At 53.9% G+C, this 16531-nt stretch overlaps 1 long non-coding RNA gene across 1 annotated transcript; it reads left to right on the plus strand.

Annotated features, from left to right (window-relative positions):
• The first annotated feature begins 2724 nt into the window (after nucleotides 1-2724).
• On the plus strand, nucleotides 2725-4729 carry LOC117002061. The gene is made up of 3 exons (XR_004419206.1): nucleotides 2725-2901; nucleotides 3024-3173; nucleotides 3545-4729. It is a non-coding gene; the product is annotated as an uncharacterized LOC117002061 (long non-coding RNA).
• Nucleotides 4730-16531: the final 11802 nt, after the last annotated feature.

Raw genomic sequence — 16531 nt, forward strand, 5'->3', positions numbered from 1 at the left:
AGCCCGCTTAAGGGAACTGTCCCTTCACGTGCACCATGGCGGAGCCCAATTGAGGCAGCTTCCCATCAGGGGCGCTGAGGGTACCCCTGGTGCAATCCCTCTTCAGGGATCTGAGGGACACCGTGGCAGAGCCAATGGAATCTGTCTCCTGAGGGGCACTGAGGCTGCCGTGGTGGAGCCCCTCCTCAGCGATTTGTCACCTCAGACACCCCATGGTGGAGCTCTGAGGGATCCATCCCCATAAGGGCATTGAGGTGTGATGGCAAAACCCCTCGTGAGGATGTCTTCCCCGTAGGGCAGCATGGTGGAGCCCCTGCTCAGGCACGCCATGGCAGAACCTGCTTGGGGAATCCATCTCTTTAGGGGCACTGAGGGCACAGTGGCAGAGCGCTGCCTGAGAGATCCATCCCTGCAGCTGCCATGTTGAAGCCTGGCTGAGGCATCCTCCCCTCAGGGCCACTGAGGGCAAGATGGCGGAGCCCTCCTGAGGGAACCGTACCCTCAGGGCCACTGAGGGCAAAATGGCAGAGCCGTACCCTCGGGGCACTGAGGGCAAAATGGCGGAGCCCTCCTGAGGGAACCGTACCCTCAGGGCCACTGAGGGCAAAATGGCAGAGCCGTACCCTCAGGGGCACTGAGGGCAAAATGGCGGAGCCCTCCTGAGGGAACTGTAGCTTCAGGGGCAGCGAGGGCAAAGTGGCGGAGCCCTCCTGAGGGAACTGTACCCTCAGGGGCACTGAGGGCAAAATGGCAGAGCCCTCCTGAGGGATCAATCCCTGCAAGTGCCATGGCAGATCCCACCTGAGACATCCTCCCTCAGGGACAAAGAGAGTGCCATGGTAGGGCGTGCCTGAGGGATCCATCCTCTCAGGGACAATGAGGGCACCATGGTGGAACCTGCCTGAGGCAACCTCTCCACAGGGCCGCCATGGCAGAGCCCCTCTGGCTGGGGTGTGAGAAGCACCACACTCCTCCTCACTTCTGTTCTTCATGGGCTTGAAACATGGTAAATACAGGGCAAGAGCTGGCACTTGGCTCTGTTCATACTCACTTTAGGAGTTTCTGTGCTGTTCTGCAGAATGTGTCAGAGGAACCCAGTTCCACCCCAAATTGTTCGGCTTAAGGTCCATGCACCCACAAAATACCAATACCATTTTAAACACCGTTCTATCCATCACTTCTATACTTCCAAACAAAGGATTTTCAAGGGCCATGTCATTTTTGCACAAGTAGGAAACCGAGGCCACATGAAGCAAAGGTGTTTGCTCCATGCTAGCAGCGGAGCTGTAGGCAAAGAGCACAAAAACTCGCTCCTGGATGACTGGACAAGCCAGGCATGCTGGAAATCAGCTCTTGGTGAGCTTTGGGTGGCTTTTCTCTATTTTCCTGTCATAAATCACGGACACCAGGTCAGATTTGCAGCTTGCTTTTGCTTTGTTCTGTGCCTGTGAGCCCAGCTGATGGTAGGGCGATATGAGGCTTGTAGGAGATCATAAGACAGACCAGCAGAGACAGAGACTGGGAGAGAAAACAGCAGAAAATACTCCAGATCAGATTTTCAGCTTTCTGCAGAGCCCTGTGTCACCAGTATGCCCAGAGTGGGGTGGGAAATAATGGGTGGTGACATCCCAAACTGCCCTGGTTTCTTGACTTTGTCTCCCTCCTCCTTCACCCTGCCCAGGTAGTTCTCAGCTGATCATCAGCAAACTGCACGTCCTTTTATTGCTGCTGTGACTCACTGAAAGCAAGGATCAGGCACACCTTTTCCATGAAAACCCTGCTGAAATCCCTGCCTATGTGCTTCAGGACCTGGATGAGGACGGCAGGGGTGAGGCCACGCGTGAGGAGCTGCAGATTTTGGCCCTGTGCTGGTGCTCCACGTCATCCTGGCTGCCCCTGGCTCCCCAGGGATGCCAGGTTGATGTGCCTCAGAGATTCCACTGCGCTGGAGAATTTCCATGGTGCATTTCCATGACTCACTGGTGGTGCCAGCTGATTCATCTGTGTGACACTACTCTGCTTTTTCTCACTGTGGTGTGGAAACATCCTCTTTTTTTTTTCCCCCACGTGGAACAATCCTGACAGCAGCCCCTGCAAACCAAACTAAAAGGAGAACAGAGATCCAGAAATCCCAGTTTCACAGGGTGCTGCCCCTCGTGCTGCTCTTTCTTGTTCACGCTGTTTTCCCAAGATTTTGCTGTCACTCTGCTCCTTGCAGACACCCACTCGCTATTAGGCCTTACCTCCAGTGCCTGTTTTCCAAGTTTGGAAGGAGTGAGCGCTGGGAGCAGGCTCTGGATCTGCTCAGTAATCCTTGCTCTGTAACCATGGCAGCTCAGGGTGACTCACGCTGCCAGAGGCCCGCACCCAACTTAGCAGGAGGAATTTTTTCCCCGCTCTGTCACCAGCTGGGTTTTGCCGGAGTTTCTCTCCACAATTGCATAACTCAGCTGTCACTCGTGTTCCTCTGGTTCTGCCTCGGGGACACTGCCCGGCTCTCACCTGGAGCTTCCCTGGAAGGTAAGGGAGGCACAAGAAACCAGAGAAGAAAGTCCCCATGGCCAGGAGATGTCCTCATGGGTCTGATCCTGAGTCTTTTGGAATACAGAGTTCCTACAAATCCCTGAAATTTATAACAAAGTATTCAGGTATCCAGCCATGTAAACTGTGGCCAAACCCCCCCCCCCTTTTTGTTTTTTTTTTTTTTGTTCCGTAGATGAGGGAATCCTCTTGCAGCTGGAGTTCTGCAGGAAAAGGGGATTTGCCAGCCCTAGATCCACCACGGTTGCTTGGCAGTCAGGAAAACCTGGTATTCCAGCAGATGGAGTCTGAGCAGGGTGATGTGTTTGGCTGATGTGGGGATGGTGATTCCTGTCTTCAGGAATGCCAGGGAAAACCCAGGTATGTCCAAGTTTTCCAATCCCTGCATTTTCCCTTCAATCAAGAGCAATATTTTCACCTGGGGAAGGGGGAAGGTGTCTCAATTTTGATTATTCTCTGCTTATTTCTTCTGAATGAGGAAGACAGACAATCTTGGAAGCCAGACAAGAAAAGAGGAAGCAAAAAAACCCTGTAATCCGCAGAAAATTCAGAAGAGTTTCAGTTCTCAGACAGCAGCAAAGAGGCATCATCCTTATTTTGTGGGGGAATTTTGAGCTTGTCTTCTTGCAACTGTGAGTTCTTGAGAGATCCCTGTTATTTTGATGTGTTTAGTGATGTGCTTTGGCACCTGAAAGCTTTCACAGAGTGGGTTGGGGTGGAAAGGATTTCAAGGACCATCCAGTGCCACCCCCTGCCGTGAGCAGGGACCCTTCCACTGTCCCAGGTTGCTCCAAGCCCGGTTCAGCCTGGCCTGGGATACTTCAGGGATCCAGGGGCAGCCACAGCTGCTCTGGGAATTCCATGCCAGAGCCTCCCCACCCTCACAGGGAAGAATTTCTTTGCTTTGCCTCGCTCAGACTCACCTTCTTTTGAATGTGTTCTGGGCCAGGGCGGGGCAGAGCTCGAAACAGAGTCCTGAGAACACAAAACTCCTCTTTTTCAGCTACTCTCAGGCTGAGAAATCCTGGATAACATCAGATAATACTCCCAGGGCCGCTTGCCAGGAAAACAGCGATCCCAAAAGGTAACTCCGACCTGATTAATGGGTATTCATCTCCCCAAAGGCACAATGGCAGCTGGAGAACGACATTAACCTCCTCAGATAACATCGGGGTGAGGCACCACAGAGGCTCCGTGCCTCATTCACACCCTGCTGCACAGGTGACCCCTGCAGTTTTCATCCTAAACAGCTTGGAAAAAATTGAACTGAACAAAACCCCCGTGCTCTGAGAAACGAGAGAAGGAAGAGCTTGTAAAATCACACAGTGACATGCTCTGAGGGAAAAGAGTCAAAGGCAAACCTGCTAAAAAAAAAAAAAAAAAGGGGGATCTCAGGGTAGTCATAAAAAAAAGAATTTCCATGTCATTTTTTCCTCAGCAGAAAGCTGAGTTGTCACTTCCCAATCCCATGGGGAATGGCAGCTGGGTTATTGGCAGGCAGCTCCCTTCCTCCCCGTGCTCACCGCTGCTCCCGGCTGTGGTCACACTGGAGTCACTCCGTGGTTTCCTCTCGGAGCAGAAATGGCTTTCCATGCAAAACAAACGCCTTGACACGAAGGGCGATTTGGGGCAGGGTGGTTTGGAATGCAAACACGGAGTCCGGGGGGAATCTCAGCAGGGCTGAGATCAGCTGTGTTATGACAGAAAGCTGAAGTTTGCCTGACCTTGTTTTCTGCGGGGAAGGAGCAAGAGGGACACAAATCAAACTGCTTTCCCCCCGCCCTCCTCTCTGATCCAGCCCAAAATTATTTATCTCCATTGCAAATTCTTCATCCAGCTCAGCCACACTCTAAGGTTTTTCTCCACCCAATTTTTTTGGGAATGGGGGTCCAATAACTCAGCCATTCCCTGACCTCATTACCCTGAGGGAAGGGATAACTTTTGTTGGGAGCAGCTCCATCCAGCCACAGGCAGGGTGCGTGGGCACAGCTTCTCTACGCCCCAGCTTGCTCCTGGTGCCAGTGAGGGTCTCCAGGAAGGCACGGAGGAAAACTTGGAACATGCGGAGGAATTTTCAGGATGTGGCTGATCCGGCAGGAGCAGACGGCAGGTGGCACCCCTGGATTGTCACAGGGCTGGGCACTGCCTGCAGCTGGGCTCCGTCTTCCTCTCCTTCCTCCCTGAGGAGAAGAGCAGGGATTTGGGCTCTTGTGGTGGCTGCAGGGACAGCCCCGTGTCCTGGCGTGTTCCCCGCGGGACACTCGGGCTGTTCTGTGCCATTTCAGTGGCCTGAGCTCTGGCTTTGGACACGGGGTGTCCCCGTGGGGCAGCAAGGAGGGCTCTTCTCCCACAGGGGTGGGAAGGAAAGGGAACAATGCCGTGGCTGGCAGGGAAGGAGAACAGCCAGGAGTCCCCACATCCTGCACAAGACAGGCTGAAAATACCAATCCATAGCTCAGGATCAACACCACCGAGGGCACCTAGGGCTGGACAGAGCCAGAAGAACCCCGGGCAGATCCAGGGATACAAACCAGCCCTGAGCTCAAACTGGGAAATCAGTCTAGGCCAGGATTCAGATCCCTGGTGCACAGAGGTGCAGGGACAGCTGGGGCTAAACTAGAGACCAACAGGGCTCAGACCTCATTTGAGACCAACCCTGGGCTGAGCTTAAAAGGATTCTCAAGCCTGTGTGTGGGAATGCCACCCCAGGTGGGGCTGCCCAGGACTTCAGTGCCCCAGGACTTGTCACTCAGCACCGTTTGCCCAAGAGGCAGAAGAGCTGGGCCATCCCTGTTGGTTACATCCAGGGACAGCTCAAGGAGCTGTTTTCCCTCAGGGATGTATTTGGCCATGCCAGCCTGCGTATCTGGGACTTGGTTTGTTCAGCCTGGAGAAGGGGAAGCTGAGGGGACACCTCTCTGTGCTCTGCCACACCCTCCTGAGGGGCAGTGGAGGGGCAGGAACCCGGCTCTTCCCTCTCCTGACTGGGGACAGGCCCCAGGGAATGGCTGGAGCTGTGTTAGGGAGGCTCAGGCAGATCAGGGAAAGGTTCTTCCCCACAGGGTGCTGGGCACTGCCCAGGCTCCCCAGGGAATGGGACAGCCCCAGGGCTGCCAAGGACAGGGTGGGACTGCTGGGGTGTCTATAAAGGGCCGGGGCTTGGACTGATGATCCCAATGGGCCCCTTTCTTCCAGCCTTTTCTGTGATTCCTTGATTCTCTCGTGGCTCACAGCTCTGGTCCCACATGGGGTCACTTTGGGGGTGCCCAGGGCTGGTTTAGGGGTTGGGGACAGGTCCCTGCCCCAGCCATGGATGAGAGCTGTGCCATCATGGCCATCACTTAGCACCAGGATTCCCTCCTGGCTCCTGTCCCTTGTCCCACACAGTGTCTGTCCCTAAGGGCTCACTGTGGGGTGCTCAGGGCTGGTTTGGGGACTGGGGACAGGTCCCTGTCCCAGCCATCGATGGCAGCTGTGCTATCATGGCCATCCTGGAGCGCAAGCGCGGCCAGAGCCGCCCCGGGGCGCAGGCAGCCAGGCAGAAAGGCCGATAATCCATCTGCCTAAACAGCAGTGATTAGCATGAAATGAAGACAATGATCTGCGATCAGTGTGGCGGTGACACAGGGGACAGCCAGGAGGTCACTGTCGAGCTGGCAGCACGGGGACCGTGCTATACTGCTCCTCACATCTCTTGTGGGGGTGTTTATTTCCCCCAGCCCCTGCAGCTCATCCTCCAGCAACTAAATCCAAATGAAAGCTATCAGTTGGCCTTGGAAATGATAAATATAATTTTCCTAGTCCTGCGTGCTGCAGGTTGCATTAACCAGGGGTGGTTCTGACCCTAATGGCTCTTCTGATCAGCGTTCTCTGCTGCCCTGGGGCACATTCACTTCAGCCAGCGATGCAATAAAAGTGATTTAATGAAACCCGTGGGAGTGTGACACCTAAAACAAACCCCAGTGATGAGAAAGAACTGGGCCCAGCCAGGGGGACACTGATAGATTTTAGTGACCTTGAGCAGCTTTACCTGGACCCCTCCCCACCCACCCTGTGCTGCTGCTCCATGTAAGCCCAGCCCCAGGGAGCTGCTCTTGGTCTGAGCTGGAATGTGCTGGATCTGGCCTAGTTTGGGCTTCCAGACTAGCAAAGAGCCATTTTCATCCTGTTGGGATCTGGAAGGACTCAGATGGGGTGCAAAATGTCCCAGGATTGAGGTATGATACACAACCCAGGTGTGATACAAAACCTTCTCCCACTGCCTGGGGGTTACCAAAACCCCAGAGTCATCTAGGGCAGCCCAAAATCATTGGTAAAACCCCCAAAAGTGGAGTCAGGGCTGGGGCTGTTCTGTTCAGTGCCACATCTTGGGGTGTCCTGTGCAGGGCCAGCAGTTGGGATTTCCTGATCCTTCCAGCTCAGGACATTCCACAGTTCTGTGCCCCACTGAGGCCTGGAAATGGGCAAAATCAGGAGAATTGGGGATTTTAGGCTCTGTGTGTATTGGGGACTATATTTGGCTTTCAGAGTGAGGAAATTACAATGGACAGGATTGGGAGGAGCTGGATGCACACGATGAAAGAAAAGCAATTTATGAAAAGATTTATTTTTTTTTTAATCAACAGGAGAAAATGAACAAGAGTGAGTGACCAGACTGGGCTGAATATCCCAACTATTTCACCTCCTAAAGCTCAGAGGAGTGACAGGAGGGGAGGTTTAATTGATGGCAGACATTAAAGCTGGTACTGAATTCTCCAGCCTGGACAGGAGAGACTTTTATAGCTGGGAACACAGGAGCATTGTGAAAGATGACTGTGATTCTTTGGGCATTTCTGGGTTAGATTGCAGCAAAATTGCAGCAAAAAAAAAAAGCAATTTTGCTTTAATCAACTCTCTAACAAAGCCCCAACATAGTGAAGAGCAGAAGGCATCAGAAGATAGGAAATTGTCAGCCTTGCTGGAGCTGAAAGATAAGATTGTACTCCCTCCAGCTACACTAAGAGAAGATAAATTATCCACGGGGGCGATTCAGAGAGAAAATAATGGACAATTAAAGTTGTTTGAATTGCATTTTTAGGGAAGCACAAGCACAGGAATGAAACAACCTCAGTGGAAAGGCTGAAACTTCCTTCCCATGTGCTTCTAGAAAGCAGAACTAGGGGGGAAAAATAATAAATTTCGTGGAAAAAAATGATAAATTGGGCAGGGCAACCCTAAAGAAGAGTAAAGGATTGTCTCTGTAAGGGGCCCTGGAGGGAGATGCTGGGCCTGGAGCTGTGTGCAGGGGAAGAGAAGCAGCTCTGAGCTTGCCAGGAGTGAGAGGCAAGGCTGGGAAAGGCTGGAGAGTGGCAGCAGGGCTGGAAATCCCTGCAGCTCCCTGCAGCAGCTTGGCCTCTCCAAAGTCAGGGGTGGGTGTGGAGCAGGGCTGGGCTGTGACCCTCTGTCACCACCCTGGGGTGCTCCCTGACATCACAGGAGTGGCTTCCAAACTTTAGGAAATCCCCACTGGTGCTCAGGGAAAGCAGGTGGGTGCAGAGGTTACTTCAGGCTTTGCTGACATCTGCCCTTCTCTGGGCTCTGCTTGAGCAAACAAGCACGGTGTAAAGGTTAAAAAAGGCTCTGGGATTCCATGGATAACTGTCCTGCATGTCCCTGATTCCTGAGGGGACCTATGACCCATCCCCAGGCAGGTCCCTGCTCTAGGAGCAGCCAGCTGATGGTGAGTGGGAATCTCCTGAGAGCTGGGAGTATTGCCTGGAAAGGCTGACCTGGAACAGAGACTAGGCAGAGTAAAAGGGATAAAATAGGAATTCATTGAAAGGATACAGCTCAGGCAGTGCAAAAGCCTGGCTGGAGCTATACCCAAATCAAATCTAAGATGGATCCTGGTCATGAGCTTTTAAGTTTTGGTTCATGTTGGGGTGAATTATCCAAGCACAGCCCCAGGCTATGAAGTCTCAGCCCCTGGTTTGCCCCTTTCCCTCACCATTGTTTCTGCTTTTTGGGTACCAGTTGTCCTTGATTCTCTAGCTAGGAAGGAATTGTTTTGTCTAACTACCCTGTGAAGAGAACTTACTAACCCCTAATATGAAGTTTCAGAGTTGCACACTAAGCAGCAGAGATTCTGAAAAATATAAAAGCTAAACCCCAAGGCATCAGGAGAAGCTGGAGCCTCCTGTGCCACCAGATCCCCTCCGGAGCTGCTGGCTGCTCTGAGCATCCCACCAGCCACCTGCCGAGGGGCACCTCCGACAGAGGGCGTGGGCAGGGCTGGCAGGGGCAGCGCTGGGAGGTGGCACCTTGGGCACTGTGCCCTTGCCGCGTCGCCTCGGGACAGCTGCGCTGAGGAGCTGAGAGCAGCAGCCACAGATGAGCTCCTGCAGTTGCCACATTCCCCCTTCCGTGCTGGCAGCTGCCTCGGAGGAAGGGGGAATGAGGAGGAGGACGAGGATGGTGGTGCTGAGGTGGAGGAGCCGCTTTGGGAAGGGCTTTTCTTGGAAAAAAAGCTCCGTGCTGTACACCACAGGGTGGGCTCCAAAAATATGTGAGCCTGGAAATGGCGTGCTCACAGTCAGGTGCTCCATGAGCAGCAGCGTGGGGGTTATTCCATCTCCAGCTTCCTTCCCATTGCATCAGCCCTTTCCCACTGCTGGAGCAACTGGGAAACCCGTGCCACAGGTGGTGGCTGGTGTCAGGAAAATTGATCCACAAACACCAGAGGTTTATGTCCAAAAAGGAGACAGAGGAGTCCTTTTGCTTTATTCAAATAAAGGGAGAGGCCATGGGGCATTCACCTGGGGTATCTCAAATTTTTATCCTCATTGTCCACATTTCTCTCTCTCTTTCCCCATGGCTGAGGTACTTGAGAGGCACAGACTTCCCAGAACTCCTGATGCCTGAGATTCCACTCTAATGTACAACCCTCCCTTTTCATTTTTAATCCTTATGGAATTTAAGGTTTCCCACCATTGTTTCTTTTATCTTCCAATATTCAGTTTCATTTATCAGCAAACCTGCAGTTTGTTTGTAAAGGCAAATATATTTTTTCCATTCATCAGTGGAATCCATCCCATTGTTTCTTTTCTCTCTCAGTGCTGGTTTTATCTGCCTGTGTGTCCATGTGTCTGTGTGTCCGTGTGTCCGTGTGTCCATATATCCACGTGTCCGTGTATCCATGTGTCTGAGTCTGTGTGTTCCTATTGTGATATATGTTGTAAAGAAATTCGTGTTAATTTATTATTTATGTGAGATAAATCATGTTGGTATAAATAAAGAAGTTAATAAAGAAACTTTAGAACATTAGCCTCAGCGAGGAGGAAGGATTGCCTCACGGAATTCCGACGCTGCAACTACTGACAAAGCCGGGATTGGCAAGTTAATAGAACCGGCTCGGAGGTGGCTCCTTACGAGACAGTCCAGGAAACACCCAACGATGAGCTCTCTATAAGTATCGTCCATCAAGATAACCAGGGTCTTCAGGAAAACTACGTCTCAATGCCTTGTTCCCTAAACCAAAATCGGCACTCATCAAAATTCATCGCTGCCCAGAAATGGTTTTGTCCAGCCCAACGCAGAGAAAGGAGCTACATGAATATGCGAAACTGCCAAGGGAAAAGAGGGCCACTGCCCCAGGCTAAAAAAACTGTATAAAACCAGGACTGACCGAGACACGTGTGTGAACACAGGGGGATCCGAAGCGATAGAGTTCGGATCAGTGTGTGTGTTCACCCAGCACTGACCCCAGGCTCGGCGCTGTCCTTTTGGATTGTGGCTATCGAGGACCGCGTTTCGGTTGGGAAACAAAAATTGTTTCTTTAATCATTCTTAATTTGGTTGGTTCGTTTATTACCTGTAACAGTATGTTCATATATTTGTGTGTCTGTGTGTCCATGTGCCCCTGTGTCCAGGTGTGTGTGTCTGTGTGTCTGTGTGTCCATGTGCAGCAGGATGTGCCTCTGGAATCACTCACTCAGAGCTCTGCCAGGCCCTGTGTGCCCCTGGTGGCACCTCCCGTGCAGGAGCTGATTTCCCCTGTACTTTGGCATGCACCATGGATGGCAGGGACACCTCCCACTGTGCCAGGGTGCTCCCAGCCCCATCCAGCATGGCCTTGGCACTGCCAGGGAAGCCACAGCTGCTCTGGGCACTCCTGCTCTAAGGTTTGGCCACCTTCAGGTCACTCAGGAGGGTGAATCCTTCAGGTCTGGATAAAGCCTGTGCAGCTTCTTGGTGTTTGTGTGCCCTCAGGCAGGGAGCAGCCCTTTGCTCCTTGCCTTGTACCAGGTGGCACCTGATGGTCTCAGCAGGGCTTGTCCCTCACTGGTGACAGCTCTTTTGAAGTTCCACGGGGTGTCACCACTCCCCTGGGGACATAGTGACCCCCTTGGGCACTGTCCTGCCTGGCTGCCCCTGGGCTCTGCTGCTGCTCTGCTGCTGCTGCTCTGCTGCTGCTCTGCTGCTGCTCTGCTGCTGCTCTGCTGCTCCCAAAGCAGTTTGTTTGTTGTAGCAATGTGTGCTTTGTAGTTTATTGAAGAAAGGACCTTAAGGAAAGGTTTCAGAGATAACAACTCTTTTTTCCCCATACCCTGTCAGGATGAAAGCCACGCTGGAAGCGATCTTGCAGAGGTGCTGCTGGGCAAAAGAAAAGCCTGGTGACTTTTCTCTGATAAGAAAATACCTGGCTGATATTTACAGATAGCAGGGCTGCTCTGAGCTGAATTAATTTCCTGGGAGATCAAAATGCTGCACATGCTTTGGGACTGAAGCAGGAACCTCTAGCTCCTGCCTGCTGTTCTGGGAATTTCTCTGGCCTCAGGTTTGCCAGGTACAATCCTCCTGCTGCCTTCCGAGGGGGGACACTCTGAAGGTGGCTCTGGGACAGAGCATAGAGGAGTGATGCCTTTCAGGGACAAGGTTTTATATTTCTTAAATTTGGAGGGGGGTGGGGGAAATCCACTTTTTTGCCTTCTCCCTGCTGTCCTTGCTGGATGTGGGGTGCTGGTGAATCCCAGCCCAGACGTGCTGGTGGCAGCAAAGCTGGAGGGGAGGATGTAGGAAGGAAGCAGGAGGAGAGGAGAAGGAAAAAGGCCTCATTTTCCATGCCTGGGGGAGGGGAAGGGCTTTCCAAGGGCCTGGAGTACAGCTGGCTCCTCATCCCTTCGTGCCTTACAGGCAGCTGGAATAGAGGAGCTTTTCATCCTGCAGGCTGTGGAAAAAGCTCTGTGAACAGGGCACAGTCCTCTGGCTGCCCCTGAGGCATGGAATGCCATGGTGTGGTTTGGGGTGTTGGTACCAGACACACATCCCCAGAGCCCAGGCTGGGATAAAACCCCGCTGGGAATGACTGATCCCACCCAGGAGCTTGCTGGAGCTGAGAGCTGGGGAGGCACCTGGGGCAAGGGCTGCTCCCAGCACTGCTGCAAATTTAAAGTTTTTAAATTTTAATTAAATTAATTTAAAAAGAAAACCACCTCTGGGCCGGAGAGGCTGCGTGGGGCTGGCAGGAGCTGCCCTTGGCACGTGGCTTGGGAAGGCTCTCCCAAGACTTTTTTGGCCCTGTGTGAGGGGTGACCCTGAGCTCACCCTCCCTCACTACCCCTTGCAGGCCCCTCAGGGCAATTTTTGGGTAAAATTAATTAAAGGTGGTTGCACTGTCCCTGTTCCCACTTCACTTTGTGCATTTTCCCAGTTCTTCCCTCACACCAGAGCTCTCCAGTGGGAATCTGGGGAGCTGACCCCAATAAATTGTTAATATCTCAATTAATTCAATGGAATTAGTTCATCTGTATTGTTGGAGCATCCCAGACTTCTGGCACTTCTGGCTTTTGCCATCCTGGGTCCTATCCAGATTTGGGGATGGATAAAACCTTCATGGATTCAGGGAAAACCATTTTCTGGAGCTGGGGTGACCTGAGGCACAGCTGTAGGCACTGAGCCCTCACTCCAGGCACCTCCTGGAAGTGGGGATGTGCTGGATTGGGTTTATCCAGAGGCAGCCTCAGCAAAAAGAGACCAGATTGGGGCTGTGGGGTTGTTTTCTCCTGGCATCAGCTCCCTGCTTTACCCCACAGCTCAAAAGCCTCCAAAGCCCCTTCCTGCTGCTCCTCATCTTTTGGGTTTGGCACTGGGATGTTCCTGGTGCTCCTAGGAGGAGCCAGAGCTGGTTTATGGAGTTTCCCATGTGTCCAAGGTGGGAGTGTACAAATCCAGCTCCCAAAGGGCTCCAGAGGGATGATTGTGATGGAACAGGTCACGTTCCCCATCCCTGGCAGTGCCCCAGGCCAGGCTGGATGGGGCTTGGAGCACCCTGGGATTGTGGAAGGTGTCTCTGCCCATGGCACTGGATGGGCTTTAAGGTCCTTCCCAACCCAAACCATCCTGGGATTCCATGATTTTGGCAGGTTTGGGCCTTGTACTGGATCAGTCCTGAGCATGCTGGCTGCTGGATGCCCTGTGCTGGTAGGAAATTTGGGAATGAGCCTCCTGGGCACCACACCTTTGATTCCCACATCCTCAACTGCTGGAAAGGGGAGCTGTGCAGCATTTCCATGGTGATAATGGCCAGGAGAAGCAGCCCTGATTCCCAGAGCTGACCCTGGACCCCTCCTTGGGAGGCTCTGGATGTCTCCCCTCCCTGCTCCTGATTGAATCCTGGCTGAGCACAGAATGAACCTTGCAAATTGCAGCCACTTGCTTCGCCTTTCTGTGGCGTTTTGGATCGTTATTATGCACGTTTCTTCTCCCCATATACCTGGGCTCCTGCAGGGTTTGAGGAAGGAAAAGAAGCCAAAAAGAATCATTTGGGATGGAAACATCCCCAGCTGAAATTCCCCCCAGAAGCCCTTTCATTGTTAATTACAAGCAGACCCACAAGCAGCACGGATTTTAATTCTGCATGTGTTTTGGTGTTAAAACCCCACCTTTGTTTCCAAGCTTCGTTGGTTTTTTGGTTGGTTTTTTAAAATTATTTTTTGTATTTCTGTTTAACACTCAGAAAGCTCCAGACACTCAGATTTCCCTTTGTGCCTTCAAACACCACCAGGAGCAGAGCAGCACTTGTGGTTGAGAGATCAAAGCTGTGATGCTGCCTTTATCAGCTAGAATGGTGGGAGAAGAGACAAAGCCAGGATGCTGAGATGCTGGGAAGCACTGCCCTGGACAGTGCTGGTAGTAGATGTCTTTTTGGGGCGATTTTTATCTTTTTCTTGGATTCCACCTGTGGTTTTGGGTGCTGAGGTTTGAGAGGTTTGTTGTTGAGGTTTGGAGTTGTGCCACTGTGTGTGGGCAGTGGGTGAGGGAGGGAATTCTGCCCTGCTCAGGTGAGACTCCACCTGCAGAGCTGCTTCCAACAGCAGCAGGATGTGGAGCTGCTGGAAAGAATCCTGAGGAGGCCCCAGAGCTGCTCTGAGGGCTGGAGCCCCTCTGCTCTGGAGCCAGGCTGGGAGAGCTGGGAGTGCTCACCTGGAGAAGAGAAGGCTCCAGGGAATCCTCAGAGCTCCTTCCAGTGCCCGAAGGGGCTCCAGGAAAGCTGGAGAGGGACTGGGGACAAGGAATTGAGGGATAGGACACAGGGAATGGCTTCCCTCTGCCAGAGGTCAGGGATAGATGGGATACTGGGAAGGAATTCCTGGCTGGGAGGCTGGTGAGGGGCTGGGATGGAATTTCCAGAGAAGCTGTGGCTGCCTCTGGATCCCTGCAAGTATCCAAGGCCAGGCTGGACACTGGGGCTGGGAGCACCCTGGATAGTGGAAGGTATCTCTGCCCATGGCAGGGGCTGGGATTAGACAATCCTGAAGGTCCCTTCCAAGAAATCCTCTTGATTTTCAGGGCATATCTGGGAATGGAGCACAGGGCTCCTCATTTAGTCCCTAGTGGGTTGGCCTCACCCTGTCCTGTCCTTGCTACTGTCACCATGAGTGCCCAGGTCACAGCATGCAGCCTTTCAGCAGCTCCCTCACTGCAAAATCCTCCCTTGCCTGCCAGGGGGAAAAAAATAACAGGGATGGGTTTAAATATAGCACGTCTGGGGTTATTTTAACTCGCCTTTTAATTTTCAGCTCTCCAGCTTTGGGTGTTGCAGCTTTCCTCTGTAATTAAAAGGGTGAGGAGCTTCCTTTGCTGTGCAGCAAAAAAAGGCCCAAAGCACCCTCGTGGGTGTCTCCTTCCAGTGCCACAGCTCCCAAACTTTTGGGGTTTCCCCCGTGTCCCCAGCAGTGCTTTCTGCCCAGCACGGTGTGGGGCTGCCGCTGGACAGCTGGTGTGGGGAAATCATTAACCAGGATTTTTGTGGGAAGCAGCCTGGGCTCCACCTCACAAATCCCAGCTGCCTTTTCTCCTCCCCAGAGGAGAGGGCTCAGCCTTCCTGCCTGGTTCTGTGCACCTCATCCTGAACCTGAGGTCTCCAAAATCCCTGGTTCTGTGCACCCCAAGCCCCTGGGGCTGCACGTCCCAGCTCTGAGGGCTTCACCTGGCTCCCTGTGCCCCATTTCCCCAGCCCTGTGCACCCAAACATTCCCTGCCTCTGGGTACACCAGTCCTCTGGATTGCTGTGTCCTGGTCCCCAGGCTCTGTCACCCCAACACCCTCCAGCCTGCTGTACTCTGCTCCCCTGGCTCCCTGCACCCCAATGCCCTGGGTCAGGGTGCACCCCAATGCACTCTGAATCCCAATCCCTCAGCTCTGTGCTACCCAATCCCTGCACCCCAGCCCTCAGGATTCAGACACCCCCAATTCCTCTGGCTGAGTGCTCCCCAATCCCCCAACCCTGTGCACCCCAATCCCCCCAGTCAGTGCCTCCCAGTCCCAGATCCCCCAGGCTCCCCAATCCTCCAGGCTCCTAAATCCCCCAGGCTCCCCAGTCCCCCAGGCTCCCAAATCCCCCAGGCTCCCCAATCCCCCAGGCTCCCCAATCCTCCAGGCTCCCCAATCCCCCAGGCTCCCCAATCCTCCAGGCTCCCCAATCCCCCAGGCTCCCCAATCCTCCAGGCTCCGCAATCCTCCGGGCTCCCCAGCCCCCTGGCTCAGTGCTCCCCAAAGCCCTGGTCACTCCAATCCCCGGCCCACTGCTCTACAACCTCCCTGCTCTGTGCTCCCCAATGCCCAGCTCCAGACTCCTTGTTCCCCATTCCCAGGCTCCCCAAATCCCCATGCTCCTCAAATCCCCATTCCTGGTCTCCCTAATCCCCATTCCCCATCTACCCAGTCCCCATTCCCGGTCTCCCCAATCCCCTCGCTCCCCACTCCCGGTCTCCCCAATCCCCTCGCTCCCCTCTCCTGTCTCCCCAGTGCCCATTCCCGGTCTCCCCAGTCCCCCAACCCTGTGCCCCCCAATCCCCCCAGTCAGTACCCAATCCCAGTCCCAAATCCCCCAGGCTCCCCAATCCTCCAGGCTCCCCAACCCCCTGGCTCTGTGCTCCCCAATGCCCAGCTCCAGACTCCTTGTTCCCCATTCCCAGGCTCCCCAAATCCCCATGCTCCCCAAATCCCCATTCCTGGTCTCCCTAATCCCCATTCCCAGTCTCCCTAGTCCCCTATTCCCGATCTCCCCAATTCCCTCGCTCCCCAGTCCCCTCTCTCGCCTCTCCCGTGTCCCCAGTGCCTATGCCCGGTGTCCCCAGTCCCCTCGCTTCCCTCTCCCGTCTCCCCAGTGCCCATTCCCGGTGTCCCCAGTCCCCTCTCTCCCCTCTCCCGTGTCCCCAGTGCCTATGCCCGGTGTCCCCAGTCCCCTCTCTCCCCTCTCCCGTGTCCCCAGTGCCTATGCCCGGTGTCCCCAGTCCCCTCTCTCCCCTCTCCCGTGTCCCCAGTGCCCATGCCCGGTGTCCCCAGTCCCCTCTCTCCCCTCTCCCGTGTCCCCAGTGCCCATGCCCGGTGTCCCCAGTCCCCTCTCTCCCCTCTCCCGTGTCCCCAGTGCCCATGCCCGGTGTCCCCAGTCCCCTCTCTCCCCTCTCCCGTGTCCCCAGTGCCCATGCCCGGTGTCCCCAGTCCCCTCTCT

The sequence above is a fragment of the Catharus ustulatus genome, chromosome 12, assembly GCF_009819885.2.
Source record: "Catharus ustulatus isolate bCatUst1 chromosome 12, bCatUst1.pri.v2, whole genome shotgun sequence".
NCBI classification, from domain to species: domain Eukaryota; kingdom Metazoa; phylum Chordata; class Aves; order Passeriformes; family Turdidae; genus Catharus; species Catharus ustulatus.